Source organism: Dipodomys merriami, unplaced genomic scaffold (genome assembly GCF_024711535.1).
Source record: "Dipodomys merriami isolate MVZ:Mamm:240054 unplaced genomic scaffold, mDipMer1.0.p SCAF_67, whole genome shotgun sequence".
Taxonomy (NCBI): domain Eukaryota; kingdom Metazoa; phylum Chordata; class Mammalia; order Rodentia; family Heteromyidae; genus Dipodomys; species Dipodomys merriami.
This window is the reverse complement of record NW_027206257.1, coordinates 1,557,784-1,585,307: the sequence shown is the minus strand read 5'-3', so window position 1 is coordinate 1,585,307 and position 27,524 is coordinate 1,557,784.

Sequence of the window (27,524 nt, the reverse complement as noted above, 5' to 3'; positions counted from 1 at the left end):
TAGAGTTAGGGTTAGGGTGAGGGTTAGCCTAAGAGTGAAGGTTAGGGTATCGTTGACAGTAAGGATAAAGGTGAGGGTTAGGCTGACAGTGAGGGTTACAGTAAGGGTGAGGGTTAGGGTGAAGTTTCAGGTGAGGGTGAGGTTTAGATTGAGGATTAGTGTTAGGGTTATTGTGAAGTTTAGGGTGAGGATGAGGGTTAGGGTTAGGGTGAGGGCTAGGGAGAAGGTGAGGTTTAGGGTTAGTGTTAGGGTGAGGTTTAGGGTTAGGATAACTGTTAGGGTTAGTGTTAGGGTTAGGGTTAGTGTTAGGGTGATGGTAAATGTTAGGGTGAGAGTTAGGGTTAGGGTGAGTGTTAGGGTTAGGGTGAGGGTTAGGGTTAGGGTTAGGATTATTGTTAGCATTAGGGTTAGGGTTTCAGTTATGGTGGGGGTGAGGGTTAGATTTAGGGCTAGGATGAGGTTTAGTGGTAGGGTTATGGTTAGGGTTAGGGTAAGGTTGAGGTTTAGTGTTACAGTTAGGTTTACGGTGAGTCTGAGGGTGAGGGTTAGGTTTAGGATTAATGTTAGGGTTAGGCTTAAATGAGGGTTAGGTTGAGGGTGATGGTTAGAGTTAGGGTTACGAGTAGGATTAGGGTTAGGGTTAGGGTGAGTGTGAAGGTTAGGTTTAGGGTTAGGGATAGGCTTAGGGTTAGGCTGAGGTTGAGGGTAAGGGTTAGGGTTAGGGTTAGGGTTAGAGTGAGTGTGAGGGTTATTGTTAGGATTAGGGTTAGGGTGAGGGTTAATGTGTGTTTTATTGTTAGGTTTAGGGTTAGGCTTAGTGTTAGGCTGAGGGTGAGGTTGAGGGTGAGGGTTAGCGTTAGGGTGAGGGTTAGGGTAGGGTTAGGGGGAGGGTTAGGAAAAGGGTTAGGGCTAGGGCTAGGGTTGGGTGAGGGCTAGGGTCACGGTGAGGTTTAGGGTTATGGTTAGGTTGAGGGTGAGGGTTAGGGTAAGTGTGAGAGTTAGGGTTCAGGTTAAGTTTAGGGTTAAGTTGAGGGTTATGGTAAGGTTTAGGGTGAGGGTCAGGTTTTGTGTTAGGTTGAGGGTTAGGTTTCGGATTAGGGTTAGGGTGAGGATTAGAGTAAGGGATATGGTGAGGGTGAGGGTTAGGATTAGGTTGAGGGTTATGGTTAGGTTGAGGGGTAGGTTTAGGGTTAGGGTTATTGTTAGGGTTAGGCTTAGGGTTACCGTTAGGGTGAGGGTGAGGGTGAGGGTGAGGGTTAGGTTTAGGATTAGGATGAAGTTTAGGTTTAGAGTAAGTGTTAGAGTTAGGGTTAGTGTGAGAGTGAGGTTTAGGGATAGAGTTAGGGTTAGTGTTATTGTTAGGGTTAGGGTTAGGGTGAGGGTTTGGGTTAGAGTTAGGCTTAGGCTTAGGTTTAGGCCAAGCATGAGGGTGAGGGTTAGGGTTAGGGTTAGGGTGAGGGTTAGGGTTAGGGTTAGGGTGAGGGTTAGGATGAGGTGTAGGTTTAGGATTAGTGTTAGGGTGAGGATTAGGGTGAGGGTTAGGTTTAGGGATAGGGTTAGGCTTAGAATTAGGGTTCAGTTGCGGGTCAGTGTGAGAGTCATGGTTAGGGTTAGGTTTATTGTTAGAGTGAGGGTTAGGGTTAGGGTTTGGGTTAGGGTGAGGGTGAGGCTGAGGATTAGGGTTAGGTTTAGGGTTAGGGTTAGAGTTAGGGTTAGGGTTAGAGTTAGGGTTAGGGTTAGGGTTAGGGTTAGGCTTATTCTTAGGATTAGGCTGAGGGTGAGGGTGGGGTTGAGGATTAGGGATGGTTTAGGATTAGGGTTATTGTTAGTGTTATGTTTAGGGTTAAGTTTGCACTGAGGGTGTGCTTGAAGTTGAGGGTTATGGTTATGGTTAGGGTTAGGGTTAGTGTTATTTTTAGGGTTAGGGTTAGATTTACGGTGAGATTGAGGGTTGGGGTGAGGGTTAGGGTTAGGGTGAGGTTTAGGCTGAGGTTTAGGGTTAGGGTTAGGGTGAAGGTGAGGTTTAGGGTTAGAGTTAGTGTTATGGGGATGGTTAGGTTGAGGTTTAGGGATAGGGTTAGATTTAGTATTAGGGGTATGGTGAGGGTGAGTGTGACAGTTAGGGTGGGGGTTAGGCATAGGTTTAGGGTTAGGCTGAGGGTGAGGGTGGAGGTGAGGATTAGGGTTAGGGTGATTGTTTGGGTTAGGGTTAGTGTTATTATTACTGTTAGGCTTAGAATTACTGTGAGAGGGAAGGTGCTGGTGAGGGTTAGGGTTAGTTTTAGGGTGGGGTTTAGGGTTAGGGTTAGGGTTAGTGTTAGGGTGAGGTTTAGGGTTAGAAATAGGGTTATGGGGAGGGTTAGGATGAGGGTTAGTGATAGGGTTAGTGTTAGAGTTAGGGTGAGGCTGAGGGTTAGTTTGAGGTTTAGGGTTATGGTTTTGGTTAGATTTACTCTGTGGGTTAGTGTTAGGGTTAGGGTTAGTGTTAGGGTGAGGGTAAGTTTTAGGGTTAGAGTTTGGGTTAGGGTGAGTGTTTGGATTAAGGTGAGGGTTAGGATTAGTGTTAGGGTTATTGTTAGGGTTAGGTTTAGGCTTTTGGTTTCCGTGAGGGTGAGGGTGAGGTTTAGGTTTAGGGTTAGGATGAAGTTTAGGGTTAGGGTTAATATTAGGGTTAGGGTTTGGGTGAGAGTTAGGTGAAGAGTTAGGGTTAGGGTTAGGCTTAATGTTAGAGTTAGGTTTAGGGTTTCGGTTACGGTGAGGGTGAGATTCAGTATTAGGGTTAGGGTGAGTGTGAGGATTAGGGTTAGAATTAGGGTTAGAGTGAGGCTGAGCGTGAGGGTGAGGGTTAGGGTTATGGTTAGGATTAGGATTAGGGTTAGGGTTAGGGTGAGTGTGAGGGTTATAGTTAGGGTTAGGGTTAGCCTTAGGTTTAGGCTGAAGGTTTGCGTGAGGGTGAGGGTTATGTTTAGTTTGAGGGGTAGGGTTAGGGTCAGGGTGAGTTTTAGTGTTAGGGTTATGGTTAGAGTTATGGTTAAGGTGAGGCTGAGGTTTAGGGTAGAGTTAGTTTGAGGGTGAGGGTTATGGTGTGAGGGTATGGTGAGGGTTAGGGTAGGGGTGAAGGTAAGGGTAAACGTGAGGGTTAGGCTGAGGGTGAGGGTTACGGTAAGGTTGAGGGTTATGGTTAGGGTGACCGCTAAGGTTATGGTTAGTGTGCGAGTTAGGGTACAGGTTAAGTGTAGGGTTAGGATGAGGGTTAGGGTAAGGGTTACGGTGAGGGTGAGGGTTAGGTTTAGGTTGAGGGCTAGGTTGAGGCTGAGGGTTAGGGTTAGGGATAGGGTGAGCGCTAGGGTGAGGGTTAGGGTGAGGGTTAGGGTTAGGGATAGGGTTAGGTTTAGGATTAGTGTTAGTTTAAGGGTGAGTGTGAGGGTTAGGGTTAGGGTTAGGGTTAGGCTTAGAATTAGGGTGAGGATTAGGGGTAGGGTTTGGGTTAGGGTGAGGCTGAGGCTGAGGATTAGGGTTAGGATTAGGGTTAAGGTTATGCTTAGGGTTAGGCTGAGGGTGAGTGTGGTGGTTAAGATTAGAGTTAGGGTTAGGTTAGGCTTAGGTTTAGGGTTATTGTTAGTGTTATGGTTCGGGTTAAGTTTGCAGTGACGGTGAGGCTGAGGGTGAGTGTTATGGTTAGAGTTACGGTTAGGGTTAGGATTAGTGTTATTGTTAGGTTTAGGGTTAGAGTTACGGTGAGGTTGAGGGTGAGGGTGATGTTAGGGTTAGGGTGAGGTTTAGGATTAGGGTTTCGGTTAGGGTTAGGGTGACGGTGATATTTAGGTTTAGAGTTAGAGTTACGCGGAAGGTTAGGGGGAGGTTAGGTTTATGGTTAGGGTTAGGGATAGAATGAGGATTAGTGTTAGGGTTAGGGTGAGGTGAGGGTTAGGTTGAGGTTTAGGGTTAGGGTTAGGTTTACTATTAGGGTTAGGGTGAGGTTTAGGGTGAGGGTTAGGCTGAGGGTTAGGCTTAGGCTAATGTTTCGACTGTGGGTGATGGTGGGGGCTAGGATTAGGGTTAGGGTGATGGTTTGGGTTAGGGTTAGGGGGAGTTTTAGGGTGAGGGTTAGGGTTAGGTTTAGTGTTAGGGTTAGGGTAAGGATGAGGGTTAGGGTTCAGGTTAGGGTTAGGGTTAGGGTAAGGGTGAGGTTTATGGTTATGGTTAGGGTTAGGGTTAGATTTATGGTGAGGGTGACGGTGCGGATGAGTGTGAGGTTTAGTGTTAGGCTTACGGTTAGGCTTAGGGTTAGTCTAAGGGTGAGGGTGAGGTTTAGGGATAGGGTGAGTGTTAGGGTTAAGGTTATGGGGGGGTTAGGATGAGGGCTAGTGTTAGGATTAGGGTTAGGTTGATTGCTAGGCTGAGGGTGAGGTTTAGGGTTAGGTTAGGGTGAGGTTTATGGTTAGGGGTAGGGTTAGGATGACATTGAGGTTTAGGGTTAGAGTTAGGATTAAGGTGAGGCTGAGGGTGAGGGTTAGAGTTAGGGTTAGGATTAGGATTAGGGTAAGGGTTAGGGTGACTGTGAGTGAAAGAGTTAGGGTTAGGGTTAGGCTTAGGCTTACACTGAGGGTAAGGGTGAGGGTTAGGGTTAGGGTGAGAGTTAGGGTTCAGGTTAAGTTTAGGTTTACGATGAGGGTTAGGGTTAGGTTTAGGTTGAGTGTGAGGTGTAGAGTTAGATTGAGGGTTAGGGTTAGGGTTAGGGTTGGGGTGAGGGTTAGGATTAGTGTTAGGGTGAGGTTTAGGGTTAGGGTTAGAGTTAGAGTGAGGGTTAGGATGAGGGGAAGGTTTACGGTAATGGTGAGGGTTAGGGTTAGGGTGAGGGTTAGGGTTAGGTTTAGGGTTAGGGTCAGGTTGAGTGTTAGGATTAGGGTTAGGGTTAAGGTTATTTTTAGGGTTAAGGTTACGGTGAGGGTGAGAGTGAGGGTTAGGGTTAAGGTGAGGTTCAGGTTTTTAGTGTTAGGGTTAGGGTTAGATTTAGGGTTAGGGTGAGGTTAGGTTTAGGGTTAGTGTGAGGGTTAATGTTTGGGTTATGGTGTGCGTTACCGTGAGGGTTGTTGTTAGGGTTTGTGTTAGGATAAGGGTTAGGGTTACAGTAATGGTGGGGTTTAGGGTGAGTGTGAGGGTTAGGATTAGGTTTAGGGTTTGGGTGAGTTTCAGGGTTAGGATAAGGGTTAGGGTTAGGGTTATTGTTAGGGTTAAGGTTATGGTGAGGTTGCTGGTGAGGATTAGGGTTATGGGTACGTTGAAGTTTTTAGTGTTAGGGTTAGGGTTAGAGTTAGGGTTAGGGTTAGGTTAGGGTTAGGGTTAGTGTGAGGCTTAGTGTTTTGGTTTGTGTATGGGTTACGGTGAGGGTTGTGGTTTGGGTGAGGTTTAGGATTAGACTTAGGATTATTGTTAGGGTTAGGTTTAGGGTTACGGTTACGGTGAGGGTGAGGATTAGGGTTGGGTTTAGTGTTAGAGTTAGGGTTATGGTGAGGGTTAGGGTGAGGGTGAGGGTGACGCTTAGTGTTAGAATTAGGATTATGGTAAGGGTTAGGGTGAGTGTGAGGGTTAGGTTTAGGGTTAGCCTTAGGGTTAGGCTGAGCATGAGGTTGAGAGTGAGGGTTATTGTTAGGCATAGGGTGAGATTTAGTGTTAGGGTTAGGGTTAAAATTAGGGTTAGGTTGAGGGTGAGGTATAGGGGTAGGGTTAGGGTCAGGGTGAAGTTTAGGGTTAGGGTGAGTGTTAGCGTGGGGGTGACGGTAATGGTAAAGGTGAGGTTTGGGCTGAGGGTGAGGGTTATGATAAGGGTGAGGGTTAGGTTTAGGGTGAGGGTTAGGGTTAGGATTAGGGTGAGGGTGAGGGTTAGATTGAGGATTAGTGTTAGGGTTAGTGTGAGGTTTGGAGTGATAATGAGGTTTAGGGTTAGGTTTAGGGTTAGGATTAATATTAGGTTTAGGCTTAAGTTGAGGGTTAGGGTAAGGCTTAGTGTTAGGATTAGGATTAGGGTTAGGGTTAGGGTGAGTGTGAGGGTTAGGTTTAGGGTTAGTGTCAGGTTTAGGGTAAGGCTTAGGGTGAGGGTGAGGGTGATGGTTAGGGTTAGGGTGAGAGTTTGGGGTAGGGTTTTTGTGAGAGTTAGGGTTCGGGTTAAGTTTAGGGTTAGAGTGAGGGCTAGGGTTAGTGTTACAGTGAGGGTGAGGGTTAGGGTTAGGTTGAGGGTTAGGGTTAGGCTTAGGATTAGGGTGAGAGTTAGGGTTAGGGTTAGCATGAGGTTTAGGCTTAGGGTTAGGGTTAGGGTGAGGTTTAGGATGAGGGTTAGGGTTAAGGTGTGGGTGAGAGTTAGGGTTTTTTTGAGGGTTAGTGTTAGGATTAGGGTTACAGTGAGGGTGAGGGCTATTGTTAGGGTTAGCAATAGGGTTATGGTTACTGTGAGGGTGAGGGTTAGGTTTAGAGTTAGGGTGAGGTTTAGTGTTAGAGTTAGGGTAAGAGGGTTAGGGTGAGGGTGTGGTTCAGTTTTACCTTTAGGGTAAGGGTGAGGCTGAGGTAAAGGTTTGGGTTTAGGGTTAGTGTTAGAGTTAGGGTTAGGGTGAGGGTTAGGGCGAGGGTGAGGGTGAAGGTGAGGGTGAGGGTTAGGCTTAGGGTTAGGATTAGGGTAAGGGTTAGGGTGAGTGTGAGGGTTAGGGTTACACTTAGGCTTAGGCTTAGGGTTAGGCTGAGAGTGAGGGTGAGGGTGAGGGTTAGGGTTGAGGTGAGGGTTAGGGATAGGTTTAGGGTGAGAGTTAGGGTTCGGTTAATTTTAGGGTTAGGTTGAAGTTTAGGGTTAGGATTAGGGTTAGGGTGAGGGCTAGGGTGAGGATGAGGATTAGGGTTAGTGTTAGTGTAAGGTTTAGGGTTAGGGTTAGGGTTTGAGTTAGGGTTAGGATGAGGGTTAGGGTTAAGATTATGGTTGGGGTGAGGGTGAGTGATAGGATTAGGGTTAGGGTTAGGGTTAAGTTTAGGGATAGGATTAATGTTATTGTTAGGGTTAGGGTTAGAGTTATGGTGAGGTTGAGGGTGAGTTTGAGGGTAGGGTTAGGGTTAGATTTAGGATTAGTTGAAGGGTTAGTTCGAGGGTTAATGTTAGCGTTAGTGTTAGGGTTAAGTTTAAGGTTAGGTTGAGGTTGAGGTTTAGGGTTAGGGTAAGGATTAGGGTTAGTGTGAGGGTGAGTGTGAGGGTTATGGTTAGGGTTAGGCTTAGGCTTAAGATTAGGCTGAGGGTGAGGGTGAGGCTGAGGATCAGGGTTAGGGTGATGGTTATGGTTAGGGTTAGGGTGAGGGTTAGGATGAGGGTTAGGGGTAGGATTAGGGTGAGGGTGAGGGCTAGGGTGAGGGTGAAGTTTAGGGTAAGTGTTAAGCTTTGGCTTAGGATTAGGCTGAGCATGAGGTTGAGGGTGAGTGTTAGGGTTAGGTATAGGGTGAGGTTTAGTGTTAGGGTTAGGGTTAGAGTTAGGGTTAGGTTGACTGTGAGATTTAGGGGTAGGGTTAGGGACAGGGTGAGGGGTAAGGTTAGGGTGAGGGTTAGGGTGGAGGTGATGGTAATGGTAAAGGTGAGAGTTAGGCTGAGGGTGAGGTTTATGGTAAGGGTGAGGGTTAGGTTTAGGGTGAGGGTTAGGGTTAGAGTGAGAGTGAGGTTTAAATTTAGGATTTGTGTTAGGGTTAGTGTGAGTTTCAGGGTGAGGATGAGGGTTAGGTTAGGGTGAGGGCTAGGGTGAGGGTTAGGGTGAGGGTTAGATTCAGGATTAGTGTTAGGGTTAGTGTGAGGTTTAGGGTGAGGATGAGGTTTAGGGTTCGGGTTAGGGTTAGGATTAATATTAGGGTTAGGTTTAAGTTTAGGGTGAGGGTGAGGGTGAGGTTTAGGGTTAGTGTTAGGATTAGGATTAGGGTTAGGGTTAGGGTGAGTGTGAGGTTTAGGGTTAGGTTTAGTGTTAGGCTTAGTGTTTGGCTGAAGGTGAGGTGAGGGTGAGGGTTATGGTTAGGGTGACTGTTAGCGTTAGGGTTAGCGTGAGAGTTAGGGTTCAGGTTAAGTTTAGGGTTAGGGTGAGTGTTAGGGTAAGGTTAAATTGAGGGTGAGGGTTAGGGTTAGGTTGAGGGTTAGGGTTAGGTTTAGTTTTAGGGTTAGGGTGAGGGTGAGGGTGAGGGGTAGGTTTATTGTTAGGGTGAGGGTTAGGATGAGGGTTAGCGTTAGGATTAGGGTTAGGGTGAGGGCTAGGGTGAGGGTGAGGTTTAGGGGTAGGTTTAGGGTGATGTTTAGGGTTAGGGTTAGGGTTAGGGTTAGGGTGAGGTTGAGGTTTAGGGTTAGAGTTAGCGTTAGGGTGAAGCTGAGGATGAGGGTTAGGGTTAGGTTTAGTCTTAGAGTTAGGTTTACGGTGAGGGTTAGGGTGAGGTTGAGGGTAAGGCTTAGTGTGAGGATTAGGAATAGGTTAAGGGTTAGGGTGAGTGTGAGGGTTAGGGTTAGGGTTATGGTTAGGCTTAGGGTGAGGGTGACGGTGAGTGTTAGGGTTAGGGTGAGAGTTAGGGGTAGGGTTAGGGTGAGAGTTAGGGTTCGGGTTAAGTTTAGGGTCAGAGTGACGGTTAGGTTTAGGGTTACATTGAGGGTGAGGGTTAGGGTTAGGGTTAGGTTGAGGGTTAGGATTAGGCTTAGGATCAGGGTGAGGGTTAGTGTAAATATTATGGTGAGGGTGAGGATGAGGTTTAGGGTTAGGATTAGGGTTCGGGTGAGGGCTAGGGTGAAGGTGAGAGGTAGGGTTAGGGTTAGTGTGAGGTATAGGGTTAGGTTTAGGGTTAGGGTGAGGGTTAGGATGAGGGTTATGTTTAAGATGTGGGTGAGACTTAGGTTTATGTTGAGGGTTAGGGTTAGGATTCGGGTTACAGTGAGGGTGAGGGTTATTGTTAGGGTTAGGTTTAGGGTTATTTTTACTGTGAGGATGAGGGTTAGCCTTAGGGTTAGGGTGAGGTTTTGTCTTAGGAAAAGGTTTTGTGTTAGGGTTAAGGTGAGCGTGAGGTTTAGGTTTAGAGTTAGGGTAAAGGTGAGGCTGAGGTTGAGGTTTTGGTTTAGGTTTAGTGTTAGAGTTAGGGTGAGGGTTAGGGTGAGGGTGAGAGTTAGGCTTAGGGTTAGGATTAGGATTAGTGTAAGGGTAAGGGTCAGTGTGAAGGTTAGGGTTACGTTTAGGCTTAGGCTTAGGGTTAGGCTGAGTGAGGCTGAGGGTGAGGGTTAAGGTTAAGGTGAGAGTTGGGTTTAGGTTTAGGGTGAGTGTTAGGGTCTGGTTAAGTTTAGGGTTATGGTGAGGGTTAGGGTTAGGATTAGGGTTAGGGTGAGGGCTAGGGTGAGGATGAGTTTTAGGGTTAGTGTTAGGGTAAGGTTTAGGTTTAGGGTTAGGGTTTGGGTTAGGGTTAGGATGAGGGTTAGGTTAAAATTATGGTTGGGGTGAGGGTGAGTGTTAGGATTAGGTTTAGGATTAGGGTTAGGTTTAGGGATAGGATTAGTGTTATTGTTAGGGTTAGGTTTAGAGTTATGGTGAGGGTGAGGGTGAGGGTGAGGTTGAGGGTTTGGGTTAGATTTAGGGTTAGTTGAATTGTTGGTTCGAGGGTTAATATTAGCGTTAGTGTTAGGGTTAAGGTTAAGGTTAATTTTAGGTTTAGGTTTAGGTTTAGGTTTAGGGTTAGGGTTAAGCTGACGATTAGGGTTAGGGTGAGGGTGAGTGTGATGCTTAGGGTTAGGATTAGGCTTAGGGTTAGGCTGAGGGTGAGAGTGGGGATGAGGATTAGTGTTAGGGTGATGGATATGATTAGGGTTAAGGTGATGGTTAGGATGAGGTTTAGTGTTAGGATTAGAGTTAGGGTGAGGGCTAGGGTGAGGGTGAAGTTTAGAGTAAGGGATAAGCTTAGGCTTAGGGTTAGGGTGAGCATGAGCTTGAGGGTGAGGTGAGGTTTAGGGATAGGGTGAGGTTTAGTGTTAGGGTTAGGGTTAGAGTTAGGGTTCGGGTGAGGGTTAGGTTTAGGGGTAGGGTTAGGGTCAGGGTGAGGGTTAGGGTTAGGGTGGGCGTGAGGTGTAGGGTGAGGATGAGGGTTAGGGTTATGATTAGGGTTCGGGTGAGGGTAGGGTGTGGGTGAGTGTTAGGATTTGTGTTTGGGTGAGGTTTAGGGTTAGGTTTAGGGTGAGGTTTAGGATATGGGCTAGGGTTACAGTGAGGGTTAGGGTTAGGGTTAGGGTGAGGTTTAGGGATAGTATTTGGGTTAGGGTGAGTTTTAGGATTATATTTAGGGTTAGGGGGAGGTTTAGGTCAACGGTTAAGGTTAGGGTTAGTGTTAGGGTTAAAGTTAGGTTGAGGGTTAGTTTGAGGTTTAAGTTAAGGGTTAGGGTTAGAATTAGGGTTAGGGTTAGGCTATGTGAGGTTTAGGGTTAGGGTTAGGCTTAGGGTTAGGGTTATGCTGAAGGTGAGGCTGGGGGTGAGTATTAGAGTTAGGGTGATGGTTAGGGTGAGGGCTAGGGTGAGGGTGAGGTTAAGGGTAAGGGTTAGGCTTAGGCTTAGGTTTAGGCTGAGTGTGAGGTTGAGGGTGAGGGTTAGGGTTAGGGTGATGGTTAGGTTTACGGTTAGGGTGAGGGTTAGGATGAGGTTGAGGGTTAGTGTGAGTATGATGGTAAGGGTAAAGGTGAGGTTTGGCCTGAGGGTGAGGATTAAGATAAGGGTGAGGGTTAGGATTAGGTTTAGGGTTAGGGTTAGGGTTAGAGTGAGGGTTCTATTGAGCATTAGGGTTAGGGTTACGGTTAGTGTGAGGTTTAGGGTGAGGATGAGGGTTAGGTTTAGGGTGAGGGTGAGAGTTAGAATTAGTGTTAGGTTGAGTGCTAGGGTGAGGGTTAGGGATAGGTTTAGGTTTACGATTTGGATTAGGGTGAGGTTGAGTGTGAGGGTTAGTGTTAGGGTTAGGGTTAGGCTTAGGGCTAGAGTGAGGGTTAGTGTTAGGGTTTGGGTTAGGGTTAGGTTGAGGCTGAGGCTGAGGGTTATGGTTAGGGTTAGGATTAGGGTTAGGGTTAGTGTTATTGTTAGGGTATGTTTAGAGTTACAATGAGGTTGAGGGTGAGGGTTAAGTTTAGGACGAAGTTTAGCGTTAGGGTGAGGTTGAGGGTGAGGTTTAGGGTTAGAGTTAGGGTTAGGGGGAGGGTTAGTGTGAGGTTTAGGGTTAGTGTTAGTGTTAAGGTGAGGGTGTGTGTTAGGTTGAGGTTTAGGGATAGGCTTAGGGGTAGGATTAGGGTTAGGGTGAGCGTGAGTATGAAGGTTAGGGTGAGGGTTAGGCTTAGGCTTAGGGTTAGGCTGAGGGTGAGAATGGGGGTGAGGATTAGGGTTAGGGTGATGGTTAGGGTTAGGGTTAGTGTTATTGTTAGGGTTAGGGTTCGAGTTTCGGTGAAGATGAAAGTACGGGTGAGGGTTAGGTTTAGGGTTAGGTTGGGGTTTAGGTTTAGGTTTAGTGTTAGGGTGAAGGTGAGGGTGAGGTTTACTGTTAGATGTAGGGTTATGGTGAGGGTTAGGGTGAGGGTTAGGGTTAGGGTTAGTGTTAGGGTTAGGGTGAGGATGAGTTTTAGGGTTAGATATAGGGTTAAGGGGAAGGTTAGGGTTAGGGTTATGGTTAGGATTGTGGTTAGGGTGAGGTTTAGGGTTAGGGTTAAAGTTAGGGTTAGAATTACAGTGAGGGTGAGGGTGCAGATTAGTGTGAGTTTTAGGGTTAGAGTTAGGTTTAAGGTTAGGCTGAGTGTTAGGGTTAGGGTTAGTGTTAGAATTAGGGTTATGGTGAGGGTTAGGGTGAGGGTGAGGGTAAGGCTTAGTGTTAGGATTAGGATTAGGGTAAGGCTTATTGTGAGTGTGAGGGTTAGGGGTAGGGATAGTGTCAGGCTTATGTTTAGGCTGAGCATGAGGTTGAGTGTGAGCGTTAGGGTTAGGGATAGGGTGAGGTTTAATTTTAGGGTTAGGGTTAGAGTTAAGGTTAGGTTGAGGGTGAGGTTTAGGGATGGGTTTCGGGTCAGGGTGAGGGTTAGGGTTAAGGTGAGGGTTAGGGTGAGGGTCAGGGTGAGGGTTAGGCTTAGGGTGAGAGTTAGGGTTCCAGTTAAGTTTAGGGTTAGGGTGAGGGTTAGGTTAAGTTTTACAGTGAAGTTGAGGGTTAGGGTTAGGTTGAGGGTCAGGGTTAGGGTTATTGTTAGGGTGAGGGTTAGGATGACGGTTAGGGTTAGGATAAGGTTATGGTGAGGGCTAGGGTGAGGGTGAGGTTTAGGGTTAGGTTTATTGTGGGGTTTAGGTTTAGGTTTAGGGTTAAGGTTAGCGTTAGGGTGAGGGTTGGATTGAGGACTAGGGTTCGTGTTAGGGTTAGTGTTAGGTTTTGGGTGAGCATGAGGGTTAGGGTTAGGGTGAGGTTGAGGTTTAGAATTAGGCTTATGGTGAGTGCTAGGGTGAGGGTTAGGATGAGGGTGAGGGTGGGGATGAGGATTAGGGTTAGGCTTAGAGTTATTGTTAGGGTGAGGGTGAGTTTTAGGGTTAGAGTTAGGTTTGGGGGAGGGTTTGTGTGAGGTTTAAGGTTAGGGATAGTGTTAGGGTTAGGGTGAGGGTGAGGGTTAGGTTGAGGTTTAGGGATAAGGTTAGGTTTAGGATTAGGGTTAGGGTGAGCATGAGTATGAGGGTTAGGGTGAGGGTTAGGCTTAGGCTTAGGGTTAGGGTGAGGGTGAGGGTGCGGGTGAGGATTAGGGTTAGGGTGATGGTTAGGGTTAGGTTTAGTGTTATTGTCAGGGTTAGCGTTTGAGTTCCGGTGAAGGTGAGGTTGGGGGTGAGGTTTAGGCTTAGGGTTAGGGTGGAGTTTAGGATTAGGGTTAGTTTTCGAATGAGGGTGAGGTTTAGGGTTAGATATAGGGTTAGGCGGCGGGTTAGGGTGAGGGTTAGGGTTAGGGTTAGGGTTATTGTTAGGGTGAGGGTGAGGGTTAGGGTCAGGTTTAGGGTTGTTAGGCTTAGGGTGAAGTATCGGGTTAGGGTTAGAATTTCGGTGAGGGTGAGGGTGCGGGTGAGTGTGAGGTTTAGGGTTAAGTTTATGGTTAGGCTTAGGTTTATGCTTAGGGTTAGGCTGAGAGTGAGGGTGAGTGTGAGGTTTAGGGTTAGGGTTATGGGGTGGGTTAGGATGAGGGTTAAGGTTAGTATTAGGTTTAGGGTGAGGGCTAGGGTGAGGGTTAAGTTTATGGTTAGGGTTAGGGTGAGGTTTAGGTTTAGGCTTAGGGTTAGGGTTAGGGTTAGGTAGAGGTTTAGAGTTAGAGTTAGTGTTAGGGTGAGGGTGAGGTTTAGGGTTAGAGTTAGGTTTAGGGTGAAGGTTAGGTTGAGGGTTAGCTTTAGGGTTAGTGTTAGGGTTAGGTTTAGAGTGAGTGTTAGGGAGAGGGTTTGGGTTAGGTTTAGGGTTAGGCTTAGGCTGAGGGTAAGGGTGAGTTTTAGGGTGAGAGTTACGGTTAGTGGGAGGGTTAGAATGAGTGTTAGTGTTAGGATTAGGGTTAAGGTAAGGACTAGGGTGAGGGTGAGGTTTAGGGTGAGGTTTAGCTTTAGGGTTAGGGTTAGGGATAAGGTGAGGTTGAGGTTTAGGGTTAGAGTTAGGGTTAGGGTGAGGCTGAGTTTGAGGGTAAGGTTTAGGGTAAGTGTTAGGGTTACAGTTAGAATTAGGGTGAGGGTTAGAGTGAGGGTGAGGGTTAGGGTTAGGGTTAGGTTTAGTGTGAGATTTAGGGTTAGGGTTAGGGTTAAGGTGAGGGTGAGGGTTAGGGTGATTGTTAGGGTTTTAGGGTTGGGGTGAGGGTTAAGGTTATGTTTTGGTTTAGGTTTAGGATTAGGGCTAGGGTGAGGGCTAGGGTGAGGCTGAGGGTTAGGTTTAGCATTAGGGTGAGGCTTATGGTTAGGGTTAATATTAGAGTTACGGTGAGTGTTAGGGTTAGGGTTATGGTGAGGGTGAGGTTTAGGATTAGAGTGAGGGTTAAGGTTAGGGTTAGGGTGAGTTTTAGTGTTAGGGTTAGAATTAGGGTTAGGGTGAGGGTGAGGTATAGGGTTAGAGTTAGGGTTAGGGTAAGGTTTAGGGTGAGTGTTAGGGTTAGGGTGATGGTGAGGGTTTTGGTTAGTGTTAGGGTTACAGTGAGGGTGAGGGTTAGGGATAGAGTTAGGGTAAGTTTTAGTGTTATTGTTAGGGTTAGTGTTACAGTTACAGAGAGGGGGAGGGCGAGGGGGAGGTTTAGGGATAGAGTGAGTTTTAGGGTTATGGTTAGGGTTAGGGTGAGGGTGAGCGTGAGATTTAGGGTTAGAGTTAGGGTTAGGTTGAGGGTTATGGTGAGGGTTAGGGTAAGGGTTAGTGTAATGGTTAGGGTGAGGGATAGGATGAGGGTTAAGTTTAGGGTTTGGGTGAGATTTAAGGTTCGGGTTACAGTGAGGTTGAGGGTTAGGGTGAGGTTTAGGGTTAGGGTTAGGATTAGCGTTAGGGTGAGGGTGAGTGTGAGGGTTCCTGTTAGGGTTAGGGGGAGGTTTAGGGTGAGGGTTAGTGTTAGGGTTAGGGTGAGGTTTAAGTTGAGGTTTACGGTTAGGGTTGCAGTTAGGGTTAGGGTGACGGTGAGGGTGAGGGTGAGGGTGAGGGTCCCTGTTAGTGTTAGGCTTAGGCTTAGGTTTAGGCTAAGTGTGAGGTTGGGCCTGAGGATTAGGGTTTGGGTGATGGTTAGGGTTAGGGTTAGGTTGAGGGTTAGGATGAGGGTTAGGGTTAGGATTAGGGTTAGGGTGAGGGCTAGGGTGAGGTTGAGGATTAGGTTTAGGTTTAGGCTTAGGCTTAGAGTTAGTCTGAAGGTGAGGTTGAAGGTGTGGGTTAGTGTTTGGGTGATGGTTAGGTTTAAGGTTAGGGTGAGGGTTCGGGTGAGGCTTAGGGTTAAAGTGAGGGTGATGGTAAGCGTAAAGGTCAGGGTTAGGCTGAGGGTGAGGGTTAAGATAAGGGTAAGTGTTATTGTTAGCGTGAGGTTTAGGGTAAGGGTTACGGTTATGGTAGGGTGAGGGTGAGGGTTACATTGAGATTTAGGGTTAGGGTTAGTGTGAGGTTTAGGGTGAGGATGAGGGTTAGGTTTAGGGTGAGGGTTAGGTTAGAATTAGGGTTAGGGTGAGGGCTAGGGTGAGCGTTAGGTTTAGGGTTAGGGTTAGGGTGAGGTTTAGGTTTAGGTTGAGGTTTAAGATTAGTGTGAAGGTTAGTGTTATGGTTAGGGTTAGTGTAAGGGTGAGGGTAAGTATTAGGGTGAGGGTTAGGGTTAGGGTTAGAGTTCTTTTTAGGGTTAGGGTTAGGGTTACCCTTACAGTGAGGCTGAGGCTTAGAGTTAAGTTTAGGGTGAGGTTTATGGTTAGGGTTAAGGTTAGAGTGTGGGTTAGGGCTAGGATTAGGATTAGGGTGAAAGCTAGGTTGAGGGTGATGGTTAGGATTAGGGTTAGGGTTAGGATTACGGTGAGAGTGAGGATGAGTGTGTGGGTTAGGGTTAGGTTTAGGGTTGGGCTTAGGGTTAGGCTAAGGGTAATGTTGAATGTGAGGGTTAAGGATAGGCGAGGGTTAGGTTTAGGGTTAGGGTGAGGGTTAGCATGAGGGTTAGGTTTAGGATGAGGGTTAGGGTGAGGATTAGGATTTGGATGAGGGCTAGGGTTAGGGTAAGGGTTAGGGTGAGGGTTACGGTGAGGTTTAGGTATCGGATTAAGTTTATGGATAGGGTGAGGGTTAGGGTTAGAATTACGGTGAGGGTCAGGTTTAGGGTTAGGTTGAGGGTTAGAATTAGTTTTACGGTTAGGAGGGTTAGGGTTAGGGTGTGGGTGAGGGTTAGGATGAGGGTTAGGGATACAATTAGGGTTAAGGTGAGGGCTAGGGTGAGTGTGAGGGTAAGTGTTAGGGTTAGGGTGAGGTTTAGGGTTAGAGGTAGGGGTAGGTTTAGGGTTCAGGTTAGGGTTCAGGTTAGGGTTAGGCTTAGGGTGAGGGCTAGGGTGAGGGTGATGTTTTAGGTTAGGGTTAGGGTGAGGGTGCGGGTGAGCGTGAGTTTTAGGTTTAGGGTGAGTGTTAGGGTAAGGGTTAGGGTGAGGGTTAGGGTTAGGGTGAAGGTTAGGTTTAGGGTTTAGGATTAGGTTTACGGTTAGGGTGAGGGTGAGTTTGAGGTTTAGGGTTAGGGTTAGTGTTAGGCTTAGTGAAACGCTGAGCATGAAGGTGAGGGTGAGGGTTAGGGTGAGACTGATGTTTAGGGTTAGAGTTAGTGTTAAGGTGAGGGATAGTGTGATGGTTACTGTTAGGTTTAGGGTTAGGGTTAGGATTAGAGTGAGGGTTAGGGTGAGGGTTAGGGTTAGTATAGGGTTAGGTTTAGGATTAGGGTTTTGGTGAGGGTGAGGATGAGGGTGAGGGTTAGGGTTAGGGTTCGGGTTAGGGTTAGCGTTTGGGTGAGAGTTAGGTTTAGGGTTAAGTTTAGGGTCAGGGTGAGGGTTATGTTTAGGGTTATGGTGAGGGTGAGGGTTAGAGTTAGGGAGAGGGTTAGGGTTAGGATTAGGGTTAGGGTGAGGGTTAGGGTTAGGGTTACAGTAATAGTTAGGATGAGGATTAGGGTTAGAATTATGGTTAGGGTGAGGGCTAGGGTGAGGGTGAGGGTTAGGGTTAGTGTTAGTGTGAGGTTTAGCGTTTGTGTGAGGGTTAGGGTCAGGGTTAGGATGAGGGTTAGGGTTACAGTGAGGGTTAGGGTTAGGGTTAGGGTGAGGGTTAGGGTTAGGATTAGTGTTAGGGTGAGGGTGAGGTTTAGGATTAGGGTTAAGGTTAGGATTATTGTTATTGTTATGATTATGGTGACATTGCAGTGAGGGGGAGGCTGAGGGTGAGATTTATGGATAGGATTAGGGTTAAGGTTAGTTTTAGGGTTAGGATTAGTGTTATTGTTAGAGTTAAGGTTAGAGTTCATTGAGGGTGAAGGTGAGGGTAAGGGTGAGGGTTAGGTTTAGGCTTAGGGTTAGGTTTAAGTTGAGGGTGAGTGTGAGGGTTAGGGTTAGTGTTAGGGTTAGGCTTAGGGTTAGGGTGAGGTTTAGGACTAGGGTTTGCTTTAGGGTGATGGTGAGGTTTAGGGTTTGGGTGAGGTTTAGGGTTAGGTTTAGGGTGAGGTTTAGGATGAGGGTTAGGGATACAATTAGGGTTAAGGTGAGGGCTGGGGTGAGGGTGAGGGTAAGTGTCAGGGTTAGGGTAAGGTTTATGGTTAGGGGTAGGGTTAGGGTGAAGGTGAGGTTAAGGGTTAGGGTTTGGTTCAGGGTGAGCTTTTGGGTTATGGTGAGGGTGTGGGTTAGTTTTGGATTGAGGGTTATTGTGAGGACTAAGGTGAGGTTTAGGTTAAGGGTTAGGGTGAGGGTTAGGTTGAGGTTTAGGTTTAGGGTTAGGGTTAGGCTTAGTATTAGGGTTAGTGTGAGGGTGAGTGTAAGGGTTAGGGTTAGGATTATCCTTAGGTTTAGTGTTAGGCTGAGGGTGAGTTTGGGGATGAGGCTTAGGTTTAGAATGATGGTTCGGGGTATGGTTAGGTTGAGTGTTATCATGAGGGTTAGGGTTAGGATTTGGGTTAGGGTGAGGGCTAGGGTGAGTGGGAAATTTATGTTTAGGTTTAGGTTTAGGCTTAGGGTTAGGCTGTGGCTGAACGTGAGGGTGAGGGTTACGGTTAGGGTGATGGTTAGTGTTACAGTAAGGGTGAGGGTTAGGATGAGGGTTAGGATTAGGATGAGGGTTAGAATGAGGGTGACAGTAAGAGTAAAGGTGAGGGTTAGGCTGAGGGTGAGGGTTATGGTAAGGGTGACGATGAGGGTAAGGTTTAGGGTGAGTGTGAGGGTTAGATTGAGGATTAGTATTAGGGTTACTGTGAGGTTTAGGGTGAGGATGAAGGTTAGGGTTAGGGTGAGGGATAGGGTCAAGTTGAGGGTTAGGGTTAGGGTTAGGTTGAGGTTTAGGTTTAGGGTGATGGTTAGCGTTAGTGTGAGGGTTAGTGTTAGTGTTAGGGTTAGCGTAAGTGTTAGGGTAAGGTATATGTTTAGGGTGAGGTTTAGGATTAGGGTTAGGGTTTGTGTTATGGTGAAGGTGGGGTTTAGGGTTAGAGATAAGGTTAGGGTGAGGGTTAGGGTTAGTGTTAGGGTTAGGTTACTGTTAGGGTTAGGGTTAAGGTGAGGTTTAGTGTGGGGGTGAGGGTTAGTGTTAGGGTTAGGATTAGGATTAGGGTTGAGGGTGAGTGTGAGTGATAGGGTTAGGGTTAGGATTAGGATTAGAGTTAGGGTGAGGGTGAGGGTTATGGTTCGGGTGAGTGTTGGGGTTAGGGTTAGTGTGAGGGTTAGGGTGAGGGTTAAACTTAGGCTTAGGGTTTGGGTGTGGGCTAGGGTGAGGGTGAGGTTTAGGGTTAGGGTTGGGGTGAGTGTTAGGGTGAGGGTTAGGTTAGTGTTAGGTTTAGGGTTGGTATTAGGGTTAGGCGAAATGTTAGGCTGAGGGTGAGTGTGAGGATGAGGGTTATGGTGAGGGTGAGGGTTAGGGTTAGTGTTAGGGTGAGGTTTAGTGTTAGTGTTAGGTTTAGTGTTAGTCTTAGGGTTAAGGTGAGAGTTAGCTGGAGGGTTAGTGTTAGAGTGAGGCTTAGGGTTAGCATTAGGGTTAGGGTGAGGGTGAGGTTTAGGGATAAATTAGGGTTAGGGTGAAGCTGAGGGTGAGGGTTAATTTTAGGGTTAGTGTTAGGGTTAGGGTTAGGGTGAGGGTTAGGGTGAGGGTGAGGATAAGAGTTAGGGTAGGATTAGGATTATGATTAGCTTTAGGGTTAGTGTTAGGGTTAGCCTTAGGTTTAGGCTGAATATGAGGGTGAGGGTTAGGGTTAGGTTTAGGTTGAGGGTTAGGTTTAGGTTTAGGGTGAGGTTTATTGTTAGGGTTAGTGTTAGAATTAGGGTTAGGGTGAGGGTGAAGTTTATCGGTTAGGGATAGGGTGAGGGTTAGGGTGAGGGTTAGGTTTAGGGTGAGGTTTAGGGTGGGGGTGACCGTAAGGTTAAACATGAATGTTAGGCTGAGGGTGAGAGTTATTGTAAAGGTGAGGTTTAGGGTTAGGGTGAGGTTTAGGGTGAGGATGAGGGTAAGGGTTAGGGTGAGTGCTAGGGTAAGGGTGAGGGTTAGGGTTAGGGTTAGGGTGAGGGTAAGTGTTAAGTTGAGGGTTGGGGTAAGGGTGAGGGTTATGGTTTGGGTGAGGGTTAGTGTTAGGGTTAGTGTTTAGGTTACGGTGAGGGTGAGTGTGAAGGTTAGGGTTAGGGTTAGGGTTAGGCTTAGCGTTAGGGTGAGGTTTAGGGTTAGGGTTATGGGGAGGTTTAGGATGAGGGTTAGGGTTAGGATTAGGGTTAGGGTGAGGGCTAGAGTGAGGGTGAGTTTTAGGGTTAGGTTTATGGTGAGGTTTAGGGTTAGGTTTAGGTTTAGGGTTAGGGTGAGTTTGAGATTTGGGGGTTAGAGTTATGGTTAGGTCGAGCCTGAGGGTGAGGGGTAGGGTTAGCGTTAGGGTTAGCGTGAGGGTTAGGTTGAGGATTAGTGTGAGGGTGAGGGTTATGGTTAGGTTTAGGGTTAGGATTAGTTTTATTGTTAGGGTCAGGGTTAGAGTTACAGTGAGGGTGAGGGTGAGGGTGAGGGTTAGCGTTAGGTTTAGGGTGAGGTTTAGTGATAGGGTTAGGATTAGTGTTAGGGTGAGAGTGAGGTATAGGATTAGATTTAGGGTTAGAGAGAGGGTTTTTCCCTGGTTAGGGTTAGGATTAGTGTTAGGGTTAAGTTTAGGGTGAGGGTTAGGTTGAGGTTAAGGGTTAGGATTAGGGTTAGAGTTAGGGTTAGGATTAGGGTTAGGGTGAGGGTGAGTGTGGGGGTGAGGATTATGGTTGGGATGATGGTTAGGGTTAGGGTTATGTTAAGGTTTACCATGAAGTTTAGTGTTAGGATTAGGTTTAGCGTGAGGACTAGGGTGAGGGTGAGGGTTAGGGTAAGGGTTAGGCTTGGCTAAGGGTTAGGCTGAGCGTGAGGTTGAGGGTGAGGGTTAGGGTTAGGGTGATGTTTAGGTTTACGGTTAGGGTGAGGGTTAGGGTGAGGTTTAGGGTTAGGGGTAGTATAATGGTGAGGATGATGGTAATGGTAAAGGTGAGATTTAGGCTGAGGGTTAGGGTTAAAATAAGTGTGTGTTAGTGTTAGGTTTAGGGTTAGGGTAAGGGTTAGGGTTAGGGTGAGGGTGAGGTTTAAATTGAGGATTAGGGTTAGGATTAGGTTTAGTGTGAGGTTTAGGGTGAGGATGAGGGTTAGAATTAGGGTTAGGGTGAGGGCTAGGATGATGGTGAGGGTTAGGCTTAGTTTTAGGGTTAGGGTTGAGGTTTAGGATTAGGGTGAGGGTTAGGGTTAGTGTGAGGGTGAGTGTTAGGTTTAGGGTTAGTGTTAGGGTGAGGGTAAGTGTTATGTTGGAGTTTAGGGTGAGGGTGAGGGTTATGGTTAGGGTAAGGGTTAGGGTTTGGGTTAGGGTGAGTGTGGGGGTGAGGTTTAGGGTTAGATATAGTGTTAGGGGGAAGATTAGTGGGAGGGTTAGTGTAAGGGTTAGTGTTAGGGTTAAGGTGAGGGTGAGGTTTATGTTGAGGTTTAGGGTTAGGGTTAGTGTGAGGGTTAGTGTAAGGGTTAGGGTTAGTGTTAGGGTGAGGTTAAGTGTTAGGGTGTGGGTTTGGGTTAGGGTGAAGGCTATGGTTAGGTTGAGGGTTAGGATTAGTTTTAGGGTTTTTGTTAGGGTTAGGTTTAGGGTTACAGTTACGGTGAGGGTGAGGGTGAGGGTTAGGGTTAGGGTGAGGCTTGGGTTGAGGTTATGATTTAGGGTTATGGTTAGGGTTAGGGTGAGGGTAAGTGTGAGGGTTAGGGATAGCCTTAGGCTTAGGGTTAGGCTGAGGGTGATGGTGAGTTTTAGGATGAGGGTTAGGGTTAGGGTTACTGTTAGGTTTAGGGTTAGGATAAGTGTTATTTTTAGGGTTTGTGTTAGCGTTAAGTTGAAGCTGAGGGTGAGGCTGAGGGTGAGGGTTAGGGTTAGGTTTAGGGTGAGGTTTAGGGTTAGGGGTAGTATTAGGGTTACGGTGAGGGTGAGGTTTAGGGTTAGATTTGGGTTGGGAGAGTGTTAGTTCGTGGTTTATAGTTAGGGTTAGTGTTAGGGTTAAGGTTAGGGTGAGGGTTAGGTTGGGGTTATGGGTTAGGGTTAGGGTTAGGGTTGGGATTAGGTTTAGTGTGAGGGTGAATATCAGGGTTAGGGTTAGGGTTAGGTTTAGGTTGAGACTGAGGGTGAGGATGGGGTTGAGTGTTAGGGTTAGGGTGATGATTAGGGTTAGGGTTAAGGTGAGGGTTAGGGTGATGATTAGGGTTAGGGTTAAGGTGAGGGTTAGGATGAGGGTTAGGGTTAGGATTAGAGTTAGGGTGAGGGCTAGGGTGAGGGTGAGGGTTAGGTTTAGGGTCATGGTTAGGTTTACAGTTAGGGTGACTGTTAGGATGATGTTTAGGGTGAGGGTGAGGATGATGGTAAGGGTAAAGGGGAGGTTTAGGCTGAGGGTGAGGGTTAAAATAAGGTTGAGGGTTACGGATAGGTTTAGGTTTAGGGTTAGGGTTAGGGTTAGGGTGATGGTTAATTAAGTGATTAGGGTTAGGATTAATGTGAGATTTAGGGAGAGGAATTGGGATAGGGTTAGGTTGAGGGTGAGGGTTAGAATTAGGCTTAGGGTGAGGGCTAGGGTGAGGGTGAGGTTTAGGGTTAGAGTTAGGGTTAGGGTGAGGTTTAGGATTAGGGTGAGGGTTAGGGTTAGTGTAAGGGTTAGTGTTAGGGTTAGGGTTAGGGTTAGGTTGAGAGTAAGTGTTAGGGTGAGTGTTATGGTTAGGGTGAGGGTTAGGGTTAGGGTTATTGTTAGGGTTAGGGTTAGGTTTACGTTTATAGTGTGGGTTAGTGTGAGGGTTAGGGTTAGCGTTAGAATGAGGTTTAATGTTAGGTTTAGATTTAGAGTTAAGGTTAGGTTGAGGGTGAGGTTTAGGGGTAGAGTTAGGGTTAGGGTGAGGGTTAGGTGAGTTTTAGGGTTAGGGTAAGGGTTAGGGTTGGGGTGACAGTAAGGGCAAACTTGATGGTTAGGCTGAGGGTAATGTTTACGGTCCGGTGAGGGTTAGGGATATGGTGAGGGTTAGGGTTATGGGAAGGATGTGGGTGAAGGTTAGATTGAGGATTAGTGTTATGGTTAGTGTGAGGTTTAGGGTGAGGATGAGGGTTAGGGTTAGGGTGAGGTCTAGGGTGAGGGTGAGGGTTAGTGTCAGGGTTAGGGTGGGATTTAGGGTTAGGGTGATGGTTAGATGTAGTGTGAGGGTTAGTGTTAGGGTTAGGGTTCGTGTTAGGGTGAGGGTAAGTGTTAGAGTGAGGTTTACGGTTAGGGTGAGGGTTATGGATAGGTAGAGGTTTAGGGTTAGGTTTAGGGTTATTGTTATGTTTAGGGGTAGGCTTATGGTTACAGTTAGGGTGATGCTTAGGGTTAGGTTAGGGTTAGGATGAGGTTTAGCTTTAGGGTTAGGGTGAGAGTTAGGGTTAGGTTGAGAATGAGGTTTACAGCTAGAATTAGGGTTAATGTTAGGGTTAGGGTGAGGCTGAGGTTTAGGGTTAGGCTTAGGCTTAGGCTTAGGCTTAGGCTTAGGCCGAGCATGAGGGTGAGGGTTAGGGTTAGGGTTAGGGTGAGGGGTAGTGTTAGGGTTAGGGTGATGGTTAGGATGAGGTTTAGGGTTAGGATTAGGGTTAGGGTGAGGGCTAGGCTGAGGTTTAGGGTGAGGGTTAGGTTTAGGGATAGGGTTAGGTTAGGATTAGGGGTAGGGTGAGGGTGAGGGTGAGGGAGAGGGTTAGGGTTAGGGTTACCATTAGGCTTAGGGTTATGGTGAGGTTTAGGGTTAGGTTTTGGGTTAGTGTGAGGGTGAAGCTGAGGATTAGTGTTAGTGTTAGGGTTAGGGTTAGGGTTAGATTGAGGGTTAGGCTTAGGATCAGAGTGAGGGTTACGATGAGGGTTACGAATAGGGTGAGCCTTAGGCTTAGGGTTAGGCTGAGATTGAGTGTGAGGGTTAGGTTAAGGGTTTGGGTTAGGGTGAGGGTGAGGCTGAGCATTACTGTTAAGTTTATGGTTAGGCTTAGGGTTAGGTTTAGGGTTAGGGCTAGCGTTAGGTTGAGGGTTTGGGTTTGGGTTAGGGTTAGGGTTAGTTTTAGGATTAGGGTGAGGATGAGGTTTAGGGTTAGAGTTAGGGTTATGGGCAGAGTTAAGGTGAGGTTTAGGGTTAGGGTTAGTGTTAGGGTGAGGGTGAGGGTGGGGGTTAGTTTGAGATTTAGGGATAGGGTTAGGTTTAGTACTAGGGATAGGGTGAGGGTGAGGGTGTGGGTTAGCCTTAGGCTTAGGGTTAGCCTGAGGGTGAGGGTGGGGGTGAGGATCAGGGTTAGTTTTAGGGTTAGGTTTAGGGTTAGGCTGAGTGTGAGTGTGGAGGTGAGCATTAGGTTTAGGGTGATGGTTCGGGTTAGGGTTAGTGTTATTGTTAGGGTCAAGGTTATAGTTACAGTGATTTTGAGGGTGAGGGTCTGGTTTAGGGTTAGGGTTTGGGTGGGGTTTAGGGTTAGGGTTAGGGTGAGGGTGAGGTTTCGGTTTAGATATAGGGTTAGGTAGAGGGTTAAGGTGAGGGTTAGGGATAGGGTTAGTGTTAGGGTTAGGGTGAGGTTGAGGGTTAGGTTGAGGTTTAGGGTTAGGGTTAGTGTTAGTGTTAGCTTTAGGTTGAGAGTTAGGGGGAGGTTTAGGTTTAGGGTTAGGGTTAGGTTAGCATTAGCGTTAAGATGTGGGTGCGGTTTAGTGTTAGAATTAGGATTCGGGTAAGGCTGAGGGTGAGGGTTAGGTTTAGGGTTAGAGTGGGGTTTAAGGTTAGGGTAAGGGTTAGGGTGAGGATGAGTTTTAAGTTTAAATATAGGATTAGGGAGAGGGTTAGGGTGAGGGTTAGGGATAGGTTTAGTGTTAGGTTTAGGGTTACGGTTACTGTGAGGGTGAGGGTGAAGTTTAGGTTAGGGTCAGGGTGAGGATTAGGGTTTGGGTTTGGGTTAGAGTGAGGGTTAGGGTGAGGGTGAGGTTTAGGGATAGAGTTAGGGTTAGGGTGAGGGTTAGGTTGAGGTTTAGGGTTAGGGTTATTCTTAGTGTTAGGGTTAGGTTGAGAGTTAGGGGGAGGGTTAGGGTTATGGTTAGTGTTAGGTTAGGATGTGGGTGAAGTTTAGTGTTAAAATTGGGGTTAGTGTGAGGCTGAGGTTGAGGGTTAGGTTTAGGGTTAGGGTTCGGGTTAGGGTGAGGGTGAGGGTTAGGTTTAGGGTTAGGATAAGGATTAGGGTTAGGGTTAGGCTAAGTGTGTGGGTTAGGGTTAGGGTCAGTGTTAGCCTTAGGTTTAGGCTGAGGGTGAGGGTGAGGGTGAGGGTTAGGTTTAGGGTGAGGGTTAGGTTTAGGGTGAGGGTGAGGTTTAGTTTTAGGTTTAGGGTTAGAGTTAGGGTTATGGTGAGGGTGAGGTTTAGGGGTAGAATTAGAGTTAGCGTGAGGGTTAGGGTTAGGGGAAGGGTGTGATTGAGGGTTAGATTGAGGATTAGCTTTAGAGTGAGGGATAGGGTGAGGGAGAATGTTAGCATTTGGGTTAGTGTGAGGTTTAGTGTTAGGGTTAGGCTGAGGGTGAGGGTGGGGGTGAGGATTAGGGACAGTGTTAGGGTTAGGTTTAGGGTTAGGCTGAGGGTGAGGGTGGCGGTGAGCATTAGGGTGATGTTTTGAGTTAGGGTTAGTGTTATTGTTAGGGTTGGGGTTAGAGTTACAGTGAGGGTGAGGGTGCGGGTGAGGGTTAGGGTTAGGATTAGGGTGGGGTTTAGGGTTAGGGTTAGGGTTATGGTGAGTGTAAGGTTGAGGGTTAGATATAGGGTTAGTGAGAGGTTTAAGGTGAGGCTTAGGGATAGGGTTAGTGTTAGGGTTAGGGTGAGGTTGAGGGTTAGGTTGAGGTGTAGGTTTAGGGATAGGGTTAGGGTTAGTGTGACGGTTAATGTTAGGGTTAGGGTTAGTGTTAGGGTCAGGTTAAGTGTTAGGGTGAGGGTTTGGGTTAGGGTGAGGATTATTGTTAGGATGAGGGTTAATATTAGGGTTAAGGCTATTGTTAGGGTTTGGTTTAGGGTTATGGTTACTGTGAGGGTGACAGTGAGGGTTAGGGTTAGGGTAAGGGTTGGGGTTGGGGTTTGGGTTAGGGTGAGTGTGAGGCTGAGGACTAGGGTTAGGTTTAGGGTTAGGTTTAGGTTTAGGGTTAGGGTTACTGTAACAGTGAATGTTAGGGTTAGGCCTAGGTTTAGGCTTAGGTTTAGGCTGAATGGGAGGGTGGGGTGAGGATTAGGGTTAGGTTTAGGGTTTAAATTAGGGTTATTTTTAGTGTTATGTTTTGGGTTAAGTTTGCAGTGAGGGTGAGGCTGAGGGTGAGGGTTATGGCTAGGGTTAGGCTTAGGCTTATGGTTATACTGAGGGTGATCTTGGAGGTTAGGAATAGGTTTTGGATGATGGTTAGGATTAGGGTTAGGGTGAGGGTTATGATGAGGGTTAGGGTTAGGATTAGGTTAGGGTGAGGGCTAGGGTGAGGGTGAGTGTTAGGGTTAGGCTTTGGCTTAGGCTTAGGTTTAGGCTGAGGGTGAGTGTGAGGGTGAGTTTTAGGGTTAGGGTGATGGATAGGGTTAGGTTTAGGGTGAGTGTTTGGATGAGGGTTAGGTTTAGGGTGAGAGTTAGGGAGAGGGTGAGGGATAGATTGAGGATTAGAGTTAGGGTTAGTGTGAGGTTTAGAGTGAGGATGAGAGTTAGGGTTAGGGTGAGGTTTAGGGTTAGGGTGAGAGTTTGGGTTACTGTGAGGGTTAGTGTGAGAGTTAGGGTTAGTGTTAGGGTGAGGGTAATTGTTAGGGTTAGGGTTAGGGTTAGGTTTAGGCTTAGGGTTAGGCTGATGGTTAGGGTTATGGTTTGGGTAAGGGTGTAGGTGAGGCTGAGGTTTAGGGTTAGGGTTAGGGTTAGGTTTAGGGTTAAGGTTAGGATTATGGTGAGGGTTAGGGTTAGGCTTAGGCTTAGGCCTAGGGTTAGGCTGAGGGTGAGGGTGAGGGTGCGGGTGAGGGTTAGGTTTAGGGTTAGGGTAGGGTTTGGTTTATTGTTCGTGTTATGATTAGGGATAAGTTTGCGGTGAGGGTGAGGCTGAGGGTGAGGTTAATGGTTAGGGTCAGGTTTAGTGTTAGGGTTAGGGTTAGTATTAATGTTAGTTTTAGGGTTAGAGTTACGGTGAGGTTGAGGGTGAGGGTGAGGCTTTTGGTTAGGGTGAGGTTTAGAGTGAGTTTTAGGGTAAGGGTTAGGGTTAGGGTGAGGGTGAGGTTTAGGGTGAGAGTTAGGGTGAGGGGGATGGTTAGGGTGAGGGTTAGGGTTAGGCTTAGTGTTAGGGTTAGGGGGAGGTTGAGGGTTAGGTTGAGGTTTAGGGATAGGTTTAGGTTTAGGATTAGGGTTAGGGTGAGGGTGAGTATGAGGGTTAGTGTGATTCTTAGGCTTAGGCTTAGGGTGAGGGTGGGGGTGAGGATTAGGGTTAGGGTGAGTGTTTGGGTTTGGGTTAGTGTTATTGTTAGGGTTAGGGTTAGAGTTACGGTGAGGGTGAGGGTAAGGTTGCGGGTGTGGGTTAATGTTATGGTTAGGGTGAGGGTTAGGATCTAGATTAGGCTTAGGGTTAGGGTTAGGTTTAGTGTTAGGGTTTGGGTGAGGGTGAGGGTTAGTGTTAGGGTGAGGTTTAGGGTTAGGATTAGGGTTAGTGTGAGGATGAGTGTTAGGATTAGTGTTGGGCTTAGGTTTAGGGTTATGTTTAGGGTTATGGTTAGTGTTATTGTTAGTGTTATGTTTAGATTTATGGTGAGGGTGAGAGTATTGCTGAGGGTTTGCTTTAGGGTTGTGGTGGGGTTTAGGGTTAGGGTTAGGGTTAGGGTTAAGGTGAGGGTGAGATTTAGGGTTAGATATAGTTTTATGGGGAGGGTTAGGGTGAGGGTTAAGTTTAGGGTTAGTGTTAGGGTTAGTGTGAGGGTGAAGGTTAGGTTGAGGCGTAGGGTTAGGATTCGGGTTAGTGTTAGGGTTACTGTCAGTGTTAGGTTGAGGGTATTTGTTAGGGTGAGGGTTTGGGTTAGGGTGAGGGTTATGGTTCGGGTGATGGTTGGGGTTATTTTTAGGGTTAGGGTTAGAGTTACAGTTATAGTGAGGGTGAGAGTAAAGGTTATGTTTTGGTTTAGGATGAGGTTTAGGTTTAGGGTTAGGGTTAGAGTTAGGGTTAAGGTGAGAGTGAGGTTTAGGGTTAGAGTTAGCCTTAGTGTTACAATTAGGGTTACAGTGAGGTTTAGGGTTAGGATT